Source organism: Lolium perenne, chromosome 2, assembly GCF_019359855.2.
Source record: "Lolium perenne isolate Kyuss_39 chromosome 2, Kyuss_2.0, whole genome shotgun sequence".
Lineage (NCBI taxonomy): Eukaryota > Viridiplantae > Streptophyta > Magnoliopsida > Poales > Poaceae > Lolium > Lolium perenne.
The window spans coordinates 64,023,311-64,044,926 of record NC_067245.2 but is presented as its reverse complement, the minus strand read 5'-3'; the positions used below and the strand labels follow the sequence as shown (position 1 = coordinate 64,044,926).

At 42.4% G+C, this 21,616-nt stretch overlaps 2 long non-coding RNA genes across 2 annotated transcripts; one reads left to right on the top strand and one right to left on the bottom strand.

The window, feature by feature from the left end:
* Positions 1-11,559: 11,559 nt before the first annotated feature.
* Positions 11,560-12,952, bottom strand: LOC139835163 (uncharacterized). The gene is made up of 2 exons (XR_011750891.1): positions 12,897-12,952; positions 11,560-11,766 (listed from the first exon to the last, which is right to left on the bottom strand). It is a non-coding gene; the product is annotated as an uncharacterized lncRNA (long non-coding RNA).
* Positions 12,953-13,163: 211 nt separating this feature from the next.
* Positions 13,164-15,576, top strand: LOC127332799 (uncharacterized). Its single transcript, XR_007870716.2, has 4 exons — positions 13,164-13,222; positions 13,326-13,560; positions 14,186-14,239; positions 15,370-15,576. It is a non-coding gene; the product is annotated as an uncharacterized lncRNA (long non-coding RNA).
* The last annotated feature ends 6,040 nt before the right edge of the window (positions 15,577-21,616 follow it).

Genomic DNA, 21,616 nt, shown 5'->3' with positions numbered 1-21,616 from the left:
TGAACTGAACCACTAATCCATCCAGGTAATTTTCCACCTTTGGACACAATGATTGATCATATTAATTATTCCATCTTATGTCGATTATTTTAATTATGCAGCTTACTACCAGTTGTCCCGTACGAAGCGTGACATTGTTGACTCGCTCGGTAATCTTGATGGAACAATGATAAATTGGAGGATGATGCATACCGTCATTCTTCAGGTGGACAACTTGGACTACCTTGTTGACTACCACAATGCTGGAGATTATGATCAAGGAGCACTAGTTGTCCCAATGCTGCATACTCTGAATTGGACAAACAGCGAAAATTACAACAAACACGTGGTAAGCAGTAGATCATATCATTTCATTAAGTTTGCGACCTACATTACGTACAAGTGTTAACTAAACTATGTCCCTACTGTTGGAACAGAAAATCCCTAGCCGTTTGGTTCCTAAAGATATGGAACAATATGGTGCAATCAGTATTGTGTGCCATCCCGGTACTTTGGTGCATGCGTCCTACGCAATTTCTTCAGACGATGGTCATCTCTGCGTCAGTGGGTGGAAGGAGTTCATGGACAAGGAAAAGCACCTTCAGATGGGTGACAAGATGCTGTTCTTGCTTTACACAGGAAATGCAGGGTTTACTTGTTTGCTACCCATGTGCACAGAAATCGATCTGGAGTAGCTAGTCCGTGATTCATGGTGCCCGTGTGTCCAACTATGCAGCCCCTTTAGGTTTAAATTAAGTTGTAAGACTCTTTATGCGATTGTCGATTTTGCTTGTGTTAAAACAATAGTTAGTCATATCGTGCTGCTGGTTGTAATCGTGTCAAGTGTCGATTAATTAAAACCATTGTCAAAGTTATGTTACCGACATGTTGGCTTTCTTATATTTGTCCATATTTTTGCTTATATTAATTTGCTCTTAAACCCTTCGGATAATTCAATGACAAGTTCGAGATCGTAAACATCTAAATAAGAACATTTCAAATGTTTGGAACAAAACATATAGTTGTATGCATTACATGTTTCTATCAATCTAAATCACTATCTTCTTCTGAATTTTTTCCCTCGTCATCATGTATGTTCTCTTCCAAAATGACACTATCTTCCTGATTCTCTAGTTCATCTTCGCTCATATCCATGTCAACATTGGGACTATCTTCCTCATTCTCTAGTTCACGGATTGTACGAGCATCATGAATACGTACAACTTCAGACACGATGATCATCCTCCTCTGCTTCCACCTCTGCTTCCTCGTCTAGGTCGACAACATCATGAAATGTATGGTCGACTAAACCTTCATCCTCCTCCTGGTATGCGTCTTCATTCCGTACAAATGCATCATCGTTACCATCTTCTAATTGAACGTCGTACACATGTCTATGGCTGAACTTCTGCACCACTTTCCACGGATCACCAAACTTTGTATCCTCCAAATAGAAGCATGTTTCAGCTTGACTGGCCAATATGAATGGTGAATTCTTGAACCATAGGATAGAAGTGTTAACGCTTTTAAAAAAACCATCATCTTTAATCTTGGAACCCTTGCTCGCAAGGTCGAACCGATCGCAACGAAACAAGTACACGGACCTGTCACCGTGTTTGTTAGTCCCGTCTTGCAGTTCAAGAACTTCTTGCGAACACCATAGTAGTCGGTCTCATCTGCATCACCAAAAGATCCCTTAGTCGCTACGCCCGAATTTTGAGTCTTCGTGTCTTTATCCCGAGTAAGCGTGCGAAACCTCGCACCCTTTACGTTGCAACCAGCGTATACTACTACACGCCGGTCTGGCCCAGCAGCCGAGAGACTTCAAATCTTCTGATGCATTGTCCAAGCTGTCTCACATGGTTTGCAAACCAACCTGCAAACTCTCTCTGAACCGTCTCCTCGATGTCACGCACACCCCTACCTCCCAATTCTTGTCGGAATTCAACTGAAACATAGAAAAAACACATATGAAATACGGGACAATTATGACAGCAACATTGAGAAGTTGTTATTAAAGTGAAGCTAACTACTTACTTGATATAACATTCTACATCGTCACAGTTGTTCAGCACATACCAAACCATGTTGTCAAATTCCTTGTCAAAATGTTTCAAAATGGATTTCCCAAGACCTTTAGCTCCAACTGAAAATACTTCCATCTCGTCGGGATCAGGTTTTCTCCGAATGTCTTGGTTCCTATCATCTTTGTTAAATCTTGTTTCGTGCCATCCTTGAAAAATCTAGAGCAAAAAATCAAACACTCATCAACAATGTAGCTCTCTGCGATAGAACCTTCGGCCTTGCTTTGTTACGGACCGTAGACTTTAGATAACCTAATCTTCTCTCAACTGGATACATCCAACCATAATGAACAGGACCCCTCGAAAGAGCCTCCTCGGGAAGATGAATAGCTAAGTGCACCATTACATCAAAAAAAGCTGGGGGAAGAGCTTCTCAAGTTTGCATAGGATCACAACAATTTCAACCTTCAATCGATTCAGCACATCAACTTTCGGGGTTTTGGCACACAGCTCCTAAAAAATCTTCCTAGCTCTGCAATAGCCACATACATTTCCTTAGATGCAATTCCCTTGAGCCCAGCCGGCAACACTCGCTGCGAAGTATGTGGCAATCATGCGTCTTCATACCGGTAACCTTACAACCATCAATATTCACACATCTTCCCCGGTTTGCGCAATAACCATCTGGGAACCTAGTGTTTGCCAAATACCTACACAAATGTCTCTTCCGTTCCTTCGAAAGCGTCCACGGTGCGGGGGCTTCGCATAAGTTACTTCTGCATCATCATCATCCTTCACAATTTTCTTCAACCAATACTTCTTCCACATTTTGAATTTCCTCAAATCAATTCTAGCACTAACGGTGTCCTTATTCCTGCCCTCAAGTTCAAGTAGTGTACCAACAATATTGTCACATATGTTCTTCTCAATATGCATCACATCTAAGTTGTGAGCTATCTTAAGTTCTGCCGATACGGTAGATGATGTAAGCTGACTTTCAGGTGCCATGTTGGTTCACCGGGTACAGTTGCACGCTTCCGCTTTCTACATATTGGATTTTTCCCATGTTCAAAATCCTTAACCATTTCTACCTTCGCAGCTACCTCTTTGGGTGTGTACTTCCTTGGTGGATCTCTAGTCTCAGTTGTACCATTGAAAAGTCTGCGTTCTGTATGGGTGATTTTTATCAAGAAATCGCCGGTGCCCAATATATCCAATTTTGTTTTTCAAAGTTTCAGCGCAAGGATTCTCATCGCAATGCACACACGCATGAAATCCTCTTGTGCTTCGGCCTGACATAGTGGCATATCCAGGATAATCATGAATAGACCAAAGAAACGCAGCATGCAATGGGAAATATTCCTCTGTGCATGCATCAAATGTCTCCACACCGCTCCATAGCTGCATCATATCTTTTATCAGTGGCTGCATAAATACATGAAAATCTTTCCCTGGGGAATACTTTCCGGGAATTAGCAATGCCATCATGTAATTCGATTGATCCATGCACATCCATGGTGGGAAGTTGTAAGGAATCACAAAAACAGGCCACATACGTAAGGATTACTCATACTTCCAAAAGGGTGAAGCCGTACGTGGCAAAACCTAGTCTTATGTTACGAGGATCTTTAGCAAACCAATCAAACTTGCCATCAAAGTGCTTCCATGCCTCACCATCAGCAGGGTGCCTCAGTACATTGTGCTCAACAACCCTCTTCTCTTTGTGCCATCTAGTATGTGTCGAAATTTCCTTTTGAACAAATAGTCTCTGCAACCTTTGAATTATAGGAAAGTACCTTAACACCTTGTGAGGGATTTTCTTTTTTCCGATAGGGTCTCTATATCTTGATAATCCACAAACATGGCAGTTCGTATCGTCCTTGTGATCTCCCCAAAATAAAGAACAATCAAACTTGCATGCATGAATTGTCTCATAACCAAGCCCAACATCGTAAAGAACACTCTTAGCATCAGCATATGATTTGGGAAAGTCCACATCTGGCAAAGCTGTACGTAAAAGCTGAAGTAAGAGGTCAAATCCTCTGTTTGTTATCCGGCTGTATGAGTTGACATGAAGGAGCTTAATGATGAACGACAACCTAGTGTAAGAGGTGCATCCCTCATAAAGTTCTTTTTCGCTGACTCAATTAGATTAGCATACAGATTTGGCAGGTCAGGACCTTTATTTCCAGACTTCTGCAGTTCATCGATCATACTAGACGAATCATCAACATAACAAACACCATTGTCTTCCTCTTCATCGTTGTCACTATCATACGCACCATCATCGTTTCTATCCCGCCCTTCGTCATCACTAAAATCTTCCCCATGTCTAGTCCATCTTGTATACGTCATGGACATACACGAGACAATTGCGGTGATCCTCGATCGTTTTTATATCCTGACGTATCAGATTTAGGCAGTCCTTGCAAGGGCACAAGATTGGTTCATCTGTATTGTCCAAGTGTTCTCGCGCAAACTTGATGAAATCCCTAACACCTGCCATGTACTTTGTTGTGAACTTCTTGGTGCCATCAGTTATCCAACTTCGATCCATTGCCTACAATTCAGTTAAGAACATGCCAACGTTCTTCAGAACAGATCTTGACAACTGATTAAAAAATCTAGACCTAACGAACAATCAGGACAACTCACCGATGATGCGTCTCGCCGCCACCACAATGGAGCCTTCACGGAATTCTTCTCACCTCGACGAGAACCCTAGTCGATTCGGATCATTAGCAAGAGCACCTATATAGGCCGTGTCTGCTAGCGGCGCGACTTAAACGAGGCACCCTCGGCCGACATAAATATTAATAAGGGAATTATTATGTCGTAACATCTAGATCACACCATTGAAATAAATATGTAGAATAGACTACTTACGGATCCAGATCAAAATTCCATATCTACCTTAGCGGTAAGACTCCGCGTCGGTCACGCCGAAGCCCTTGTTCGATTCTTCCAAACCACAATTTTTACTTAATTAAATATGTTCCTGACAAGTGGGTCACGCATGATATATAAAACTAATAACATTTAATAAAGTAACTTAGTAATATTTCGTCACCTCGATCTTTGATTTCGTCACCTATTAACAGACACGATGGAAGCCCTTCCCGCTTGGGTAATGGGTGACGATTTTTTCTTGACGAGAAATCATACCGTCAAGCATTACCTTAAATGCTTGACGAAAGATGAATTCGTCACCTATAAGGACACATCCATGACGGTATGCATTTTTGTCACCAGGGTTTTCGTCAACAAATCCCCCATCTCTTGTAGTGCGAGTATAGATTCATCAATCTCATCGAGTTCTACTTTTCTTCCAGTCACTTCTTTAGTGAGAAATTCTTTCTCAAGAAAGGTTCCGTTCTTAGCAACAAAGATTTTGCCTTCGGATTTGTGATAGAAAGTATACCCTATAGTTTCCTTAGGGTATCCTATGAAGATGCATTTCTCCGCTTTGGGTTCTAGCTTGTCCGGTTGTAACTTCTTTACATAGGCTTCGCAACCCCAAACTTTCAGGAACGACAGCTTAGGTTTCTTATTAAACCATAATTCATACGGTGTCATTTCTACGGATTTTGATGGTGCTCTATTTAAAGTGAATGCAGCTGTCTCTAATGCATAACTCCAAAATGATAACGGCAAATCAGTAAGAGACATCATAGAACAAACCATATCTAAGAGAGTTCGATTACGACATTCAGACACACCGTTACGTTGAGGTGTTCCCGGCGGTGTCAATTGTGAAAGTATTCCGCATTTCTTTAATGTAACATCCCAAAATCCGTGCATTTTCAAATTCATGCATTGCATCATTGCACCATGCCAAAGTTTCAGTTTTAAAAGAGTTTTTATTATTTTCATGCACAGAATCAATTTCTATACCAAGTTTTGCTAATAGTCTATTAGTTCAAACTTATAAAGTATATACGTATGTGTGTGATTCTGTGCATGAAAAGAATAAACACTCTTTTAAAACTGAAACTTTGGCATGGTGCAATGATGCAATGCATGAATTTGAAAATGCACGGATTTTGGGATGTTACAAACCTAACCCCCTTAAGATGAATCTCGCCCTCGAGATTCGGAGTGGCTAGCAAATAGGTGTGGGTGGTCTTCTCGAAGATCTTCCTCTCGTTCCCAAGTGGCTTCCTCCTCGGAGTGATGATCCCACTGAACCTTGCAAAATTTAATTGTCTTGGTGCGAGTAAACCTCTCCGCTGTGTCCAAAATCTTGATAGGTTTCTCCTCATATGTGAGATCACTTTCTAGCTGAACCTCATCCAACGGAATTGTATCCCTTAGCGGCATATCCGCCATCTCCGGGTGACACTTCTTTAACTGGGACACATGGAACACATTATGTACTGCTGCCAATGCCTCGGGCAACTCTAACTCATAAGCTACCTCTCCCTTGCGAGCCAGGATTTTATAGGGTCCAATGAATCGCGGTGCCAATTTTCCCTTAATACCAAACCTCTTAACTCCACGTAGCGGTGAAACTCTAAGGTATGCTCTATCTCCTATCTCATATGTCACCTCTCTACGCTTAGAATCCGCATAACTCTTTTGTCTTGATTGTGCTACTTTCAGCCTATCACGAATAACTCGAACCTTCTCTTCAGCTTCCTTGATCAAGTCAGGTCCGAATAAACTACGCTCTCCAACTCCATCCCATAGCAGCGGCATTCTACACTTCTTACCATACAGTGCTTCGAATGGAGCCATCTCAATGCTAGATTGATAGCTATTGTTGTAGGAGAACTCGGCATATGGTAGATTCTCATCCCAACTAGATCCATAATCTAGAGCACAGGCTCTCAACATGTCCTCTAATATTTGGTTTACTCTTTCAGTCTGCCCATCAGTCTGTGGGTGAAAAGCTGTACTAAACTCCAATCTAGTACCCAATGATTCATGCAATTGACGCCAAAAGTGAGAAGTGAATTGAGTACCTCTATCAGAAACAATTCCCTTCGGAACTCCATGCGAACACACAATCTTGTTCATATAAATCTTGGCTAATTTGGCACTTGTGTATGTGGTCTTCACAGGTATGAAGTGAGCCACTTTAGTCAAATGATCAACAACAACCCAAATTGAATCATATCTAGATCTAGTCTTGGGTAATCCCGTGATGAAATCCATTCCAATCTTGTCCCACTTCCAATCAGGTATGGGCAATGGTTGTAGCAATCCTGCTGGTTTCTGATGTTCAGCTTTTACTCTACTACACACATCACATAGGGCAATATACTCTGCAATTTCTCTCTTCATATTAGACCACCAAAATCTATCTCGCAAGTCCATGTACATCTTAGTATTACCCGGATGAATAGAATACGGAGAATCATGAGCTTCCTGTAGTATCAGCTTTCTAATCTCAGGGTCATTGGGCACACATAAACGCTTCCCAAACCATAGTGCTCCTTGTTCATCCAAACGGAAACCTTCCGCTTTTCCCTTGCTCATGTTCCCTTTTATTTCTTCCATCTCACTGTCTCCTTTCTGGGCTTCTCTGATTCTATCAAACAGAGTTGGCATCACTTCCATTGATGCTGGATATCCCTGTGGCACTATTTCCAGCCTGAGATCCTTGAATTGTTCGCACAAATCCAAAGGTAACTCTCCTACGGTGAGACCATTTACATAGGTCTTACGACTAAGCGCATCAGCTACCACATTAGCTTTTCCGGGGTGGTATTGCAGATTCATATCATAATCCTTTATGAGTTCCAACCATCTCCTTTGTCTCATATTCAGCTCCTTCTGAGTGAATATATACTTCAGGCTTTTATGGTCGGTGTACACATCACAATGCTTCCCCATCAGATAATGTCTCCACACCTTGAGTGCGTGTACGACTGATGCTAGCTCCAAGTCATGGGTAGGATAATTCCTTTCATGCTGCTTAAGTTGGCGTGAGGCATATGATACTACTCTCCCATCTTGCATCAATACACTACCAAGTCCTTGACGAGAGGCATCACAATAAACTTGGAAATCCTTCTGGATATCAGGCAAACACAAAACAGGTGCACTTACAAGGCGTTGCTTCAATTCCTGAAAGCTGGCTTCACAAGCATCGGTCCAAATGAACTTCTTCTCCTTCTTCAATAATTCAGTCATTGGCCTAGCAATCTTGGAAAAGTTCTCTATGAATCTCTGATAATATCCTGCAAGTCCTAAGAAGCTTCGGATATCTCCTGCATTTTTAGGTGTCTCCCATTCAGTCACGGATGCTACCTTGCTTGGATCCACTGCGACACCTTCTGCTGAAATTATATGTCCAAGAAATCCCACTTTGTTTAACCAGAACTCACATTTACTGAATTTGGCATACAACTTGTGTTCCCTAAGCTTCTCCATGATCAAACGCAAATGCTTCTCATGCTCAGCATCATCTTTAGAATATATCAATATGTCATCAATGAACACCACTACAAATTTATCCAAGTACTCCATGAATACCTTGTTCATCATGGTCACAAAGTATGCCGGGGCATTTGTTAGCCCAAATGACATAACAGTATACTCATATAAACCATACCTAGTAGTGAAAGCAGTCTTAGGTATGTCTTGCTCTCGAATATTCAATTGGAAATAGCCCGATCGAAGGTCGATCTTGGAAAACACCTTTGCTCCTTTTAATTGGTCAAACAAGTCATTGATATTGGGTAATGGGTACTTGTTCTTAATTGTCACTTCATTAAGATTACGGTAATCAACTACCAATCTCTTACTAGAATCCTTCTTCTCCACAAATAAAACATGAGCTCCCCATGATGATGAACTAGGCTGAATGAAACCTTTATCCAACTGCTCTCTAAGTTGTTTCTTCAGCTCTTTCAGTTCCTCCACATCCATCTTATACGGTCTCTTAGCTATGGGTCCAGTTCCGGGCATCAAATCAATTAGAAACTCAACGTCTCGATCTGGTGGCATCCCTGGAAACTCCTCTGGAAACACATCAGGATACTCTCTCACTATATGAACATCCTCTATGCTAACCCCCTTAAGAGAATTAATCTTGGTACCTCTAAGTTCAAAGGTTGACTTGAAACGGATGCGTTTCTTCTCCGGGGTTGTAAGCATTATTGATCTCTTAGCACATTCTATAACAGCTTCATATTCAGTCATCCAATCCATTCCTAGGATAACATCTAAGCCTTGTGACTCCAAAACAATTAGGCTAGTGGGAAAACTATGTGCTCCAATTTCTAAGATTAAACGACGACACCCAAAGGCTGCTACCAATTCTCCACCGGGAGAACTAATTCTAACGGGTGTGTTGATGGTTTCAGTAGTTATTCTATTTCTATCCACAAATACCCTTGATATGATTGAATGTGATGCACCAGTATCAAATAGTACGAGTGCTGAAAATTTGTTGAGCAAGAACGTACCGATCACTGCATCAGGTTCATCATAAACTCCCTCCACATTGACATGATTAACATGCCCCTTCTGGAATGGGTTTGTCTTGTTCCCGTCATTCTTGTTCTTCTCAGGGCAGTCTCTTGAATAATGCCCAGTCTTCTTGCAACTGAAGCATTCCACCTTGCTAATATCCCTATGTGTGAAGTTACCGTTGCGGTTTTGGTCATTACCCCTTCCAGAGTTGTGGTGGTTGTGACTCTTGTGGCCATTATGGTGGCGGCCATTTCCTCCATGGTTGCTGTGTCCGTTGCTTCCATGTTTGTGGTGTCCAGAATTTCCATTCCCATCATTGAATGTACGTGTCTTCTGTTGCGGCCCTGAGTTGTAGTTGTTGTGCTTCCTCTTGCGGTTCTCAGCTTGCTTCTTCTTTCCCTCAAGGATTCTAGCCTTGTCCATCAGTGTTTGGAAGTCAGGAACATGAACCACTGACAGTTGAACAGCAAGCTCATCATTCAATCCATCCAAGAATCTCTCTTTCCTCTTTGCATCAGTATCCACATCTTCTGGCGCATAGCGTGCCAAATTGCTAAAATCCTCTATGTAGTCAGACACTGTGCGGTAGTTCTGTCGCAGGTTGTGAAACTCCCTTCTCTTCAAGCTCATAACTCTAGATGAAACATGAGCTGTGCGAAAACCCTCTTGGAACATCTCCCAGGTGATGCCATCAATAGGATGGGTTATCTGGAAATTGTCCCACCAAGAGGCTGCGGGTCCTTCAAGCAAGTGAGCAGCAAATCTCACCTTCTCCTCATCCGTACATCCCACAGTTACGAGATCCTTACTCACAGAACGCAGCCAATCGAGAGCTATCATTGGCTCAGGTGCACTAGAGAACTTGGCAGGCCTCAACCTCAGAAACCTTGTGAGCATGTCCACATGTGGAGGTGGATTGTTGTTATTATTGTTGTTCTGGTTCTGATTGTTGTTCGCCATGAACTGAGTCATCACTTGCATCAACTGTGTCTGTGCTGCCAACATCTGTTGCATATCATTATTGTTGTTGCCAGTGTCGTTGTTGTTGTTGTTGTTGTTGCCGGTGCGTGCACGTCGAGGCGGCATCTGTTTGGGTCAGCATAGATGAGTTTTAGATAGATAGAACTATAGAAAAAATACTACCCATACTAATCACAATCATGGCAGCAAGCATACACACCAAACATATCACACAACAATCAAACAAGACATCCCTATAACAAAGACAGAATCTGTCCAGAATTTTACTACTGTGAAAACGTATTTTACAGAGGCACTTAAATACGTCAGAAAAATTAGCCAAATTTTGTGCATGTACAGGAACGAATTCCGCACCTAACCTGATTTTTTCGCGATTTTTGGAGTTACCAGTAAAGAATGAAAAATCGCGTGGTAAACAGCAACATCCAGAAAACTGCACTTCTTCAATTCAATACTTTATGGAAAACGCATTTAATATTATAAATTCTCACGAAAATTCCTAACAATTTGAAGATCAAAGAATAACAGATCCTAAGAAAAATATTGGCCATACCACAAGGCAATATGGTCAATATCCTAACTATCACGAATATCGATTTCCTAACGAAGAATTAATGGCGGGCAAATCCTAGTTAAACTTTGAAGATCTTGAGGAGTTCGGGACTCTCATACACTTGCGCTTCTTCGAGCGATTGTTCATTGCAGGTCGCACATCCTCCCTTAGGATCTTCCTCATCATCGGAAATAATGTAGACCACCTCCTCGGGGTCCTCCTCTTCATCTTCAGCGTTTGCACCACCTTTGATTCCATCACCATCCTCATCATCATGTTCATATTTTCCAATAATTATTCCAACAAAGGTTTGACTCATTAACTAAAGTGGGTAATGAACATCTACTATTTTGAATAGAGAAGAGTGAGAAAAATGATAGATATAGAATTATGAGAAATGAAGAACGAGAAGATATAAGACAAACTTAAATAGGTTTTCAGTTCCTATGGTCATCCTAATCTACTCTATTTTCTAAGGTCACGAACCTACAGTCAACACAATGCTCTAATACCATCTGAAGCGATTCAACCCGGTAAGGATTGGATCTCTGTGCATAATGTGCTAGTCCCTGGATCGACTCGCTAGCACACACAGTTCGATGAATAAACAGAATAGCAAATGCGTCATTTATTACAACGTATGATCCAGAATATATTTATTACAACTTGCATAGCTCATGGCTAGCTCAAATAATAGAGTTCAAAGCGGAAACAAATAAATTCAAAGAGCTCCATCACGCCACAGGCGAACATGTTGAGTGGAAGCTCGCGACCTAAAAACGATACCTTACTCGTCCTCGGAGTAACCTGCAACATAAAACGTTGGAGCCACGCAGGGTCAATACATTTGGAATTGTATTGGCAAATGTCACTATTTGGTGGATATATATAATGGCGCCTAACAACTACGTGCTCATTTGGCATGTGGAGTTTATGCTCATTTGCGGAAAGCAATATTTTCCCTATCTTTTATAAATCATTTTATTTCTTTAGAAACATCGTTTAAAAACATATTAGCACAACCCATGCTGCAGCAAGACAGTCGGCTTCATATGCTCCTAAACATCTATGGACATGCTAGCATAGACCCATGTAGACACAAGCCAGCCTAGCTTTGCATGCTCCTAAACATCTATGGACATGCTAGCATAGACCCATGTAGACACAAGCCAGCCTAGCTTTGCATGCTCCTAAACCCATTGTTTGTCCCATCAAGTTTTATTAAGAAATTGGAATGCTGAGATCTTCCAAACAGTAACATGCCTAGTTGCTCATAGTTGTCCGTAACCGGGGACACGGCTAAGTACTTAGTTTGACACTCTCGAGAGGATTGTACACTTTACCCACATGACCTAGTCAGCCCCTTCTACCATGATGCTCAATTTGCTCAAATGGTCGGGAAAAGACTAAGTCGAGACTGTTTTCAGAAGTAGGACCCCAAGCCATCTGGACGGACCCATGCCAACCTACACAGCTACATCCGCTAGTCACGTCAGGTCGGGTTCCTACAACTTACTTAGTCAAGCCAGAGCCCATATGACATGCGGCTGTACACGGAAGCTACTAAACAAGAAACCTGTCCAATCTCTTTGATCCCTGGGCGGCAATCCCCACCATTGTTCACCGTGCAGACGCTCCCGTCTTCCAATCCGCCCAGGTGTTTCATTATTCAGGTTGTTTTCATTATATCAAAACATATAATTTTATTCATCTAAACTTATCATGATAACCCAATCCACGCATCTAAGATAGCACTGCTAAGCAAACAACAATACGGTGGCCACAAAAGAATCAAGTGTTGAACATGTGGTTGTTCTAATAGGTGTTCATAGCATAGCAATATATATTTTTAAAACAATCCTACACATGGATAGCTACTGAAAATAACTACAAAGTGCATAGAAAAATAGTAGGACAGAACGGTGTGTGACACTTGCCTTCGTTGTTGTTCAGACAATCACCGCAGTCGCACTCGTTGCACTCCGGACAATCTAATACAAGCAAACAATTACACATTCAATAACCAGAGCAATGCAAACAATATATGCATGCATGATATTTCATAATCTTAACAATTTAACACCCTTCTGATTATTTAGGGTAACATATGATGCATGCACAAAATATTTCCATGCATAAAACTATTTTAGTTTGCAAAATATAGCATGTTAATGACATATTTCGAAATCTGAACAATTTATTGCGGCTGCGAAAATTTCTCGCCGGAGATCCGATCTACAGCCACCATTGTTGGAGCTCGGAGGTTGATGTCGCCGACGAATCCGACAACCTCTGCCCCTCCTTTTTGTTCTAACTTCTTCCCCTCTCAGTACAACGTCGTCCTCACACTTTTTCCCCATCTGCAGAGCACCACGACGCCGGTAATTCCTCGCCGGAGTTTTCGTCGGAGTTCACCATAGCCTGGAGCTCCATTCACCCGTAGTTGCCACCTGAGAGAGAGGAACACGACGGAAAATACACAACTGTGACCGCTGTTGTCCGTTGCATCTCGTCGTCCACTTCGCCGCCGCCAAGAACCGTCGGAACCGTCGCCAAGTTCATCGTCTGAGCGGTCGCCGCCACCGTCGTCCATTGATTCCGGTGAGCTCCCAGATTCAATCTGGACTACACGTTTTCGCTTTAATCCGACGACCCACAAGCGTGATCCGCGTGAAGGGGTATCAGCGAATCAGATCGCGCCACATGGCCGAGTCGTTTTAGTCAAAAAATCGAATTTACGTTTTATCTTGTAAAATTCGTAGAAAAATAACTACAAGTCCGTTTTTCGTAAATAAAATATGCACGGATTCAGAAAAGTATGTAGAATATTAATATGCAATAAAACTTAAGGTTTACTGTAAAATAATTTTCGTGAATATCAATCACTCTAATGGAGTATTTTTAACGTAACTTTAGTTCTACAAGTCCGATTAAGTTGATTCTTGTTGCATCGGTTTTCAAATTTAAATACCCAAACAGAGAACCAGAAACCAAATTTATTTAAGAGTTTTTCGCAATAAATTGTTCAGATTTCGAAATATGTCATTAACATGCTATATTTTGCAAACTAAAATAGTTTTATGCATGGAAATATTTTGTGCATGCATCATATGTTACCCTAAATAATCAGAAGGGTGTTAAATTGTTAAGATTATGAAATATCATGCATGCATATATTGTTTGCATTGCTCTGGTTATTGAATGTGTAATTGTTTGCTTGTATTAGATTGTCCGGAGTGCAACGAGTGCGACTGCGGTGATTGTCTGAACAACAACGAAGGCAAGTGTCACACACCGTTCTGTCCTACTATTTTTCTATGCACTTTGTAGTTATTTTCAGTAGCTATCCATGTGTAGGATTGTTTTAAAAATATATATTGCTATGCTATGAACACCTATTAGAACAACCACATGTTCAACACTTGATTCTTTTGTGGCCACCGTATTGTTGTTTGCTTAGCAATGCTATCTTAGATGCGTGGATTGGGTTATCGTGATAAGTTTAGATGAATAAAATTATATGTTTTGATATAATGAAAACAACCTGAATAATGAAACACCTGGGCGGATTGGAAGACGGGAGCGTCTGCACGGTGAACAATGGTGGAGATTGCCGCCCAGGGATCAAAGAGATTGGACAGGTTTCTTGTTTAGTAGCTTCCGTGTACACCCGCATGTCATATGGGCTCTGGCTTGACTAAGTAAGTTGTAGGAACCCGACCTGACGTGACTAGCGGATGTAGCTGTGTAGGTTGGCATGGGTCCGTCCAGATGGCTTGGGGTCCTACTTCTGAAAACGGCCTCGACTTAGTCTTTTCCCGACCATTTGAGCAAATTGAGCATCATGGTAGAAGGGGCTGACTAGGTCATGTGGGTAAAGTGTACAATCCTCTCGAGAGTGTCAAACTAAGTACTTAGCCTTGTCCCCGGTTACGGACAACTATGAGCAACTAGGCATGTTACTGTTTGGAAGATCTCAGCATTCCAATTTCTTAATAAAACTTGATGGGACAAACAATGGGTTTAGGAGCATGCAAAGCTAGGCTGGCTTGTGTCTACATGGGTCTATGCTAGCATGTCCATAGATGTTTAGGAGCATGCAAAGCTAGGCTGGCTTGTGTCTACATGGGTCTATGCTAGCATGTCCATAGATGTTTAGGAGCATATGAAGCCGACTGTCTTGCTGCAGCATGGGTTGTGCTAATATGTTTTTAAACGATGTTTCTAAAGAAATAAAATGATTTATAAAAGATAGGGAAAATATTGCTTTCCGCAAATGAGCATAAACTCCACATGCCAAATGAGCACGTAGTTGTTAGGCGCCATTATATATATCCACCAAATAGTGACATTTGCCAATACAATTCCAAATGTATTGACCCTGCGTGGCTGCAACGTTTTATGTTGCAGGTTACTCCGAGGACGAGTAAGGTATCGTTTTTAGGTCGCGAGCTTCCACTCAACATGTTCGCCTGTGGCGTGATGGAGCTCTTTGAATTTATTTGTTTCCGCTTTGAACTCTATTATTTGAGCTAGCCATGAGCTATGCAAGTTGTAATAAATATATTCTGGATCATACGTTGTAATAAATGACGCATTTGCTATTCTGTTTATTCATCGAACTGTGTGTGCTAGCGAGTCGATCCAGGGACTAGCACATTATGCACAGAGATCCAATCCTTACCGGGTTGAATCGCTTCATTTAAATGCATGCCAAACTCATAACTCAGATATTCACCTCCATGATCAGATCGTAGAAATTTAATCTTCTTGTTACGTTGATTTTCTACTTCACTTTGAAATTCCTTAAACTTCTCGAAAGTTTCGGATTTATGTTTCATGAAATAGATATACCCATATCTACTCAGATCATCTGTGAAGGTTAGAACATAACGATAACCACCGCGCGATGCTACGCTCATTGGTCCACACACATCGGTATGTATGATTTCCAATAAGTCAGTAGCTCGCTCCATCATACCAGAAAATGGAGTCTTTGTCATTTTTCCCATTAGACATGCTTCGCATCTATCAAGTGACTCAAAGTAAAGTGATTTAAGTACTCCATCAGTATGGAGTTTCTTCATGCGTTTCACTCCAATATGACCAAGACGACAGTGCCACATACAAGTAGAATTATCATTCAATTTAATTCGCTTAGCATCAATGTTATGTATATGCGTATCACTACTATCGAGATCTAACAGAAATAAGCCATTCTTTTGTGGTGCTCGACCATAAAAGATATTATTCATAAAAATAGAACAACCATTATTCTCAGACTTGAATGAATAACCGTCTTGCATTAAACAAGATACAGATATAATGTTCATGCTCAACGCGGGTACAAAATAACAATTATTTAGGCTTAAAACTAATCCCGAAGGTAGATGTAGAGGAAGTGTGCCGACAGCGATCACATCGACTTTGGATCCATTTCCAACACGCATCGTCACTTCATCTTTCAGTAGTCTTCGTTTATTCTTTAGTTCCTGTTTCGAGTTACAAATATGAGCAACCGAACCAGTATCAAATACCCAGGTACTAGAACGAGAACCAGTGAGATAAACATCTATAACATGTATATCAGATATACCTTCTTTCTTTTTCTTGACAAGGCCGCTCTTCAGATCAGCTAGATACTTGGAGCAATTACGCTTCCAGTGTCCCTTCTCCTTGCAGTAATAGCACTCAGCATCAGGCTTAGGGCTGTTCTTAGGTTTCATAGGAGGCGTGGCAGCTTTCTTGCCACCCTTCTGAATTTTCCCTTAGACTTGCCCTGTTTCTTGAAACTGGTGGTCTTGTTGACCATCAACACTTGGTGCTCTTTCTTGATCTCAATCTCAGCAGCTTTTAGCATGTCAAAGAGTTCAGGTAACTCCTTGTTCATGTTCTGCATATTGTAGTTCATCACAAAGTTCTTGTAACTTGGTGGCAGTGATTGAAGGACACGATTAATCCCCAGTCTGTTAGGAATCACTATTCCCAAGTCACTGAGTTTCTTCGCATGCCCGGTCATGGCGAGCATGTGCTCACTAACGGAGCTGCCTTCTTCCATCATACAGCTGAAGAAATGTTTCGATGCTTCATCGCATTCCACGGCCGCATGAGTCTCGAATATAGCTTTCAGCTCATTCATCAACTCATGAGGATCGTGGTGCTCAAAACGTTTTTGAAGATCGGATTCCAGACTGCACAGGATGGCACACTGAACTTGAGAGTACCGAGTTTTCCGAGTCTCGTAAACAGCTTTTACTTCATCGGTTTCAGTTTCTACTGGAGGGTCACCTAGCGGTGCATCAAGCACATATTGCAGATTTCCGCCAGAGAGGAAGATCCTCACATGACGGAACCAGTCGGTGAAGTTGCTACTGTTGCTCTTAAGTTTTTCTTTCTCTAGGAACTGGTTAAAATTGATTGGGGACGCCATCTTTACAACATATATTTGCAAAAGTTTAGACTAAGTTTATGACAGAAATGAGTTCAAATTTTAATTCAACATAATTAAAAATCTAGGTGAACTCCCACTCAAAACAATATCCCTCGCATTGTCTTAGTGATCACATGAACCAAATCCACCGCACCTATGTCCGATCATCACGAGACAAGGTGTGATTTCAATGGCGAACACTCAAAAGTGTTCATCATATCAACCATATGATTCATGCTCTACCTTTCGGTATCACGTGTTCTGAGACCATATCTGTACATGCTAGGCTCGTCAAGGCCACCTTAGTATCCGCATGTGCAAAACTGTCTTGCACCCGTTGTATGCACTTGTTGATTCTATCACACCCGATCATCACGAGATGCTTCGAAACGACAAGTCTTGGCAATGGTGCTACTAAGGATGAACACTTCATTATCTTGAGATTTTAGTGAGGGGTCATCTTATAATGCTACCGTCGCGATCTAAGCAAAATAAGATGCATAAAAGGATTAACATCACATGCAGTTCATATGTGATATGATATGGCCCTTTTATCTTTGCGCCTTTGATCTTCATCTCCAAAGCACGGACATGATCTCCATCATCTTCGGGCATGATCTCCATCACCGACGGTGTAGCGTCAAGGTCAATGGCGCCGTCTTCATGATTGTCCTCCATGTAGCAACTATTACAACTACTTTGAAATACTACTCAACATGAAATTTAAAGACAACCATAAGGCTCCTGCCGGTTGCCACAATACAATAATGATCATCTCATACATATTCATCATCACATTATGGCCATATCACATCACCAAACCCTGCAAAAACAAGTTAGACGTCTCTAATTTGGTTTGCATATTTTACGTGGTTTAGGGTTTTCGAGAGAGATCTAATCTACCTACGAACATGAACCACAACGTTGATACTAATGTTTTCAATAGAAGAGTAAATTGAATCTTCACTATAGTTGGAGAGACAGACACCCGCAAAGCCTCTTATGCAATACAAGTTGCATGTCGAACGAGGAACAAGTCTCATGAACGCGGTCATGTAAAGTTAGTCTGAGCCGCTTCATCCCACTATGCCACGAAGATGCAAAGTACTCAAACTAAAGATAACAAGAGCATCAACGCCCACAAACCATTGTGTTCTACTCGTGCAACCATCTATGCATAGACACGGCTCTGATACCACTATAGGATAACGTTGCATAGAAAACAAAAAATTTCCTACCGCGAACACGCAATCCAAGCCAAGATGCAATCTAGAAGACGGTAGCAACGAGGGGGTATCGAGTCTCACCCTTGAAGAGATTCCAAAGCCTACAAGATGAGGCTCTTGTTGCTGCGGTAGATGTTCACTTGCCGCTTGCAAAAGCGCGTAGAAGATCTTGATCACGACCGCTTCCGGCGCCACAAACGGGCAGCACCTCCGTACTCGGTCACACGTTCGGTTGTTGATGAAGACGACGTCCACCTCCCGTTCCAGCGGGCAGCAGAAGTAGTAGCTCCTCTTGAATCCGACAGCACGACGGCGTGGTGTCGGTGGCGGTGGAGAACTCCGGCGGAGCTTCGCTAAAGCTACGCGGGAGATATGGAGGAGAGGGGGGCGGCTAGGGTTTGGGAGGGGGTGGCCGGCCACTTCAATGGGGCGGCCAGCTTGTGGTCTTTAGGTGGCCGGCCCCCTCCCTTGGCCCCTCATTATATAGGTGGAACCCCAAGTGTTGGACTCCAAGTCTTCGAATAAGACCCGAAACCAAAACCTTCCATATGAAAAGGAAACCTACCTAGGGTGGGAATCCCACTTGGGGTGGGATTCCCCCCTTCCATATGGGGGGGGTGGCCGGCCCCCTAAGGGGGAGTCCACTTGGGACTCCTCCCCCACTAGGGTTGGCCGGCCATGGAGGTGGAGTCCCACCGGGACTCCACCTTCCTTTGTGGTTTCTTCCGGACTTTTCTAGAACCTTCGAGAACCTTCCATAGAACCTTCCAAATCATTTTAATTCACATAAAATGACATCCTATATATGAATCTTATTCTCCGGACCATTCTGGAACTCCTCGTGATGTCCGGGATCTCATCCGGGACTACGAACAAATATTCGAACTCCATTCCATATTCAAGTTCTACCATTTCAACATCCAACTTTAAGTGTGTCACCCTACGGTTCGTGAACTATGCAGACATGGTTGAGTACTCACTCCGACCAATAACCAATAGCGGGATCTGGAGATCCATAATGGCTCCCACATATTCAACGATGACTTTAGTGATCGAATGAACCATTCACATACAATACCAATTCCCTTTGTCACGCGATATTTTACTTGTCAGAGGTTTGATCTTCGGTATCACTCTATACCTTGTTCAACCTCGTTTCCTGACAAGTACTCTTTACTAAATCGTGGTATGTGGTCTCTTCTGAACTCATTCATATGCTTGCAAGACATTAGACGACATTCCACCGAGAGGGCCCAGAGTATATCTATCCGTCATCGGGATGGACAAATCCCACTGTTGATCCATATGCCTCAACTCATACTTTCCGGATACTTAATCCCACCTTTATAACCACCCATTTACGCGGTGGCGTTTGGTGTAATCAAAGTACCTTTCCGGTATAAGTGATTTACATGATCTCATGGTCATAAGGACTAGGTAACTATGTATCGAAAGCTTATAGCAAATAACTTAATGACGAGATCTTATGCTACGCTTAATTGGGTGTGTCCATTATATCATTCATACAATGATATAACCTTGTTATTAATAACATCCAATGTTCATGATTATGAAACTAATCATCCATTAATCAACAAGCTAGTTAAGAGGCATACTAGGGACTTCTTTGTTGTCTACATATCACACATGTACTAATGTTTCGGTTAATACAATTATAGCATGATATATAAACATTTATCATAAACATAAAGATATAAATAATAACTACTTTATTATTGCCTCTAGGGCATATCTCCTTCAATTATGGCCATATCACATCACCAAACCCTGCAAAAACAAGTTAGACGTCTCTAATTTGGTTTGCATATTTTACGTGGTTTAGGGTTTTCGAGTGAGATCTAATCTACCTACGAACATGAACCACAACGGTGATACTACTGTTGTCAATAGAAGAGTAAATTAAATCTTCACTATAGTAGGAGAGACAGACACCCGCAAAGCCACTTATGCAATACAAGTTGCATGTCGAGCGTGGTGCAAATCTCATGAACGCGGTCATGTAAAGTTAGCCCGAGCCGCTTCATCCCACTATGCCACAAAGATGCAAAGTACTCAAACTAAAGACAACATAAGCATCAACGCCCACAAAACAATTGTGTTCTACTCGTGCAACCATCTATGCATAGACACGGCTCTAATACCACTGTAGTGATTCGTTGCATAGAAAACAAAAATTTTCCTACCGCGAGAACACAATCCAAGCCAAGATGCAATCTAGAAGACGGGAGCAACGAGGGGATGAACGAGACTCACCCTTGAAGATTTCCAAAGCCTACAAGATGAGGCTCTTTTTGCTGCGGTAGACGATCACTTGCCGCTTTCAAAAGCGCGTAGAAGATCTTGACGGTGCCACAATCGGGCAGCACCTCCGTACTCGGTCACACGTTCGGTGTTGATGAAGACGACGTCCTTCTCCCCGTTCCAGCGGGCAGCGGAAGTAGTAGCTCCTCCTTGAATCCGGCAGCACGACGGCGTGGTGGCGGTGGCGATGGAGATCTCCGGCGGAGCTTCGCTAAGCGTTGCGGGAGAGGTGGAGGAGTGGGGCGGCTAGGGTTTGGGGAGAGGGGGTGGCCGGCCTCCAAGGGGTGCGGCCAAGGTGGTGGTGTTGTGGTGGCCGGCCCCTCCCCTTTCCCCTCATTATATAGGTGGAACCCCCAAGTGTTGGACTACAAGTCTTCGAATAAGACCCCAACCCAAAACCTTCCATGTGTAGGGAAACCTACCCAAGGTGGGATTCCCACCTCAAGTGGGACTCCCACCCTTCCATGAGGGGGGGTGGCCGGCCCCCTTGGTGGAGTCCACTTGGGACTCCACCCCTCTAGGGTTGGCCGGCCATGGGAGGTGGAGTCCCTTCGGGACTCCGCCTTCCAAAGTGAATTCTTCCGGACTTTTCTACAACCTTCCAAAATTGCACCGGATCATTTTCAAACTTATAAAATGACTTCCTATATATAAATCTTATTCTCCGGACCATTCCGGA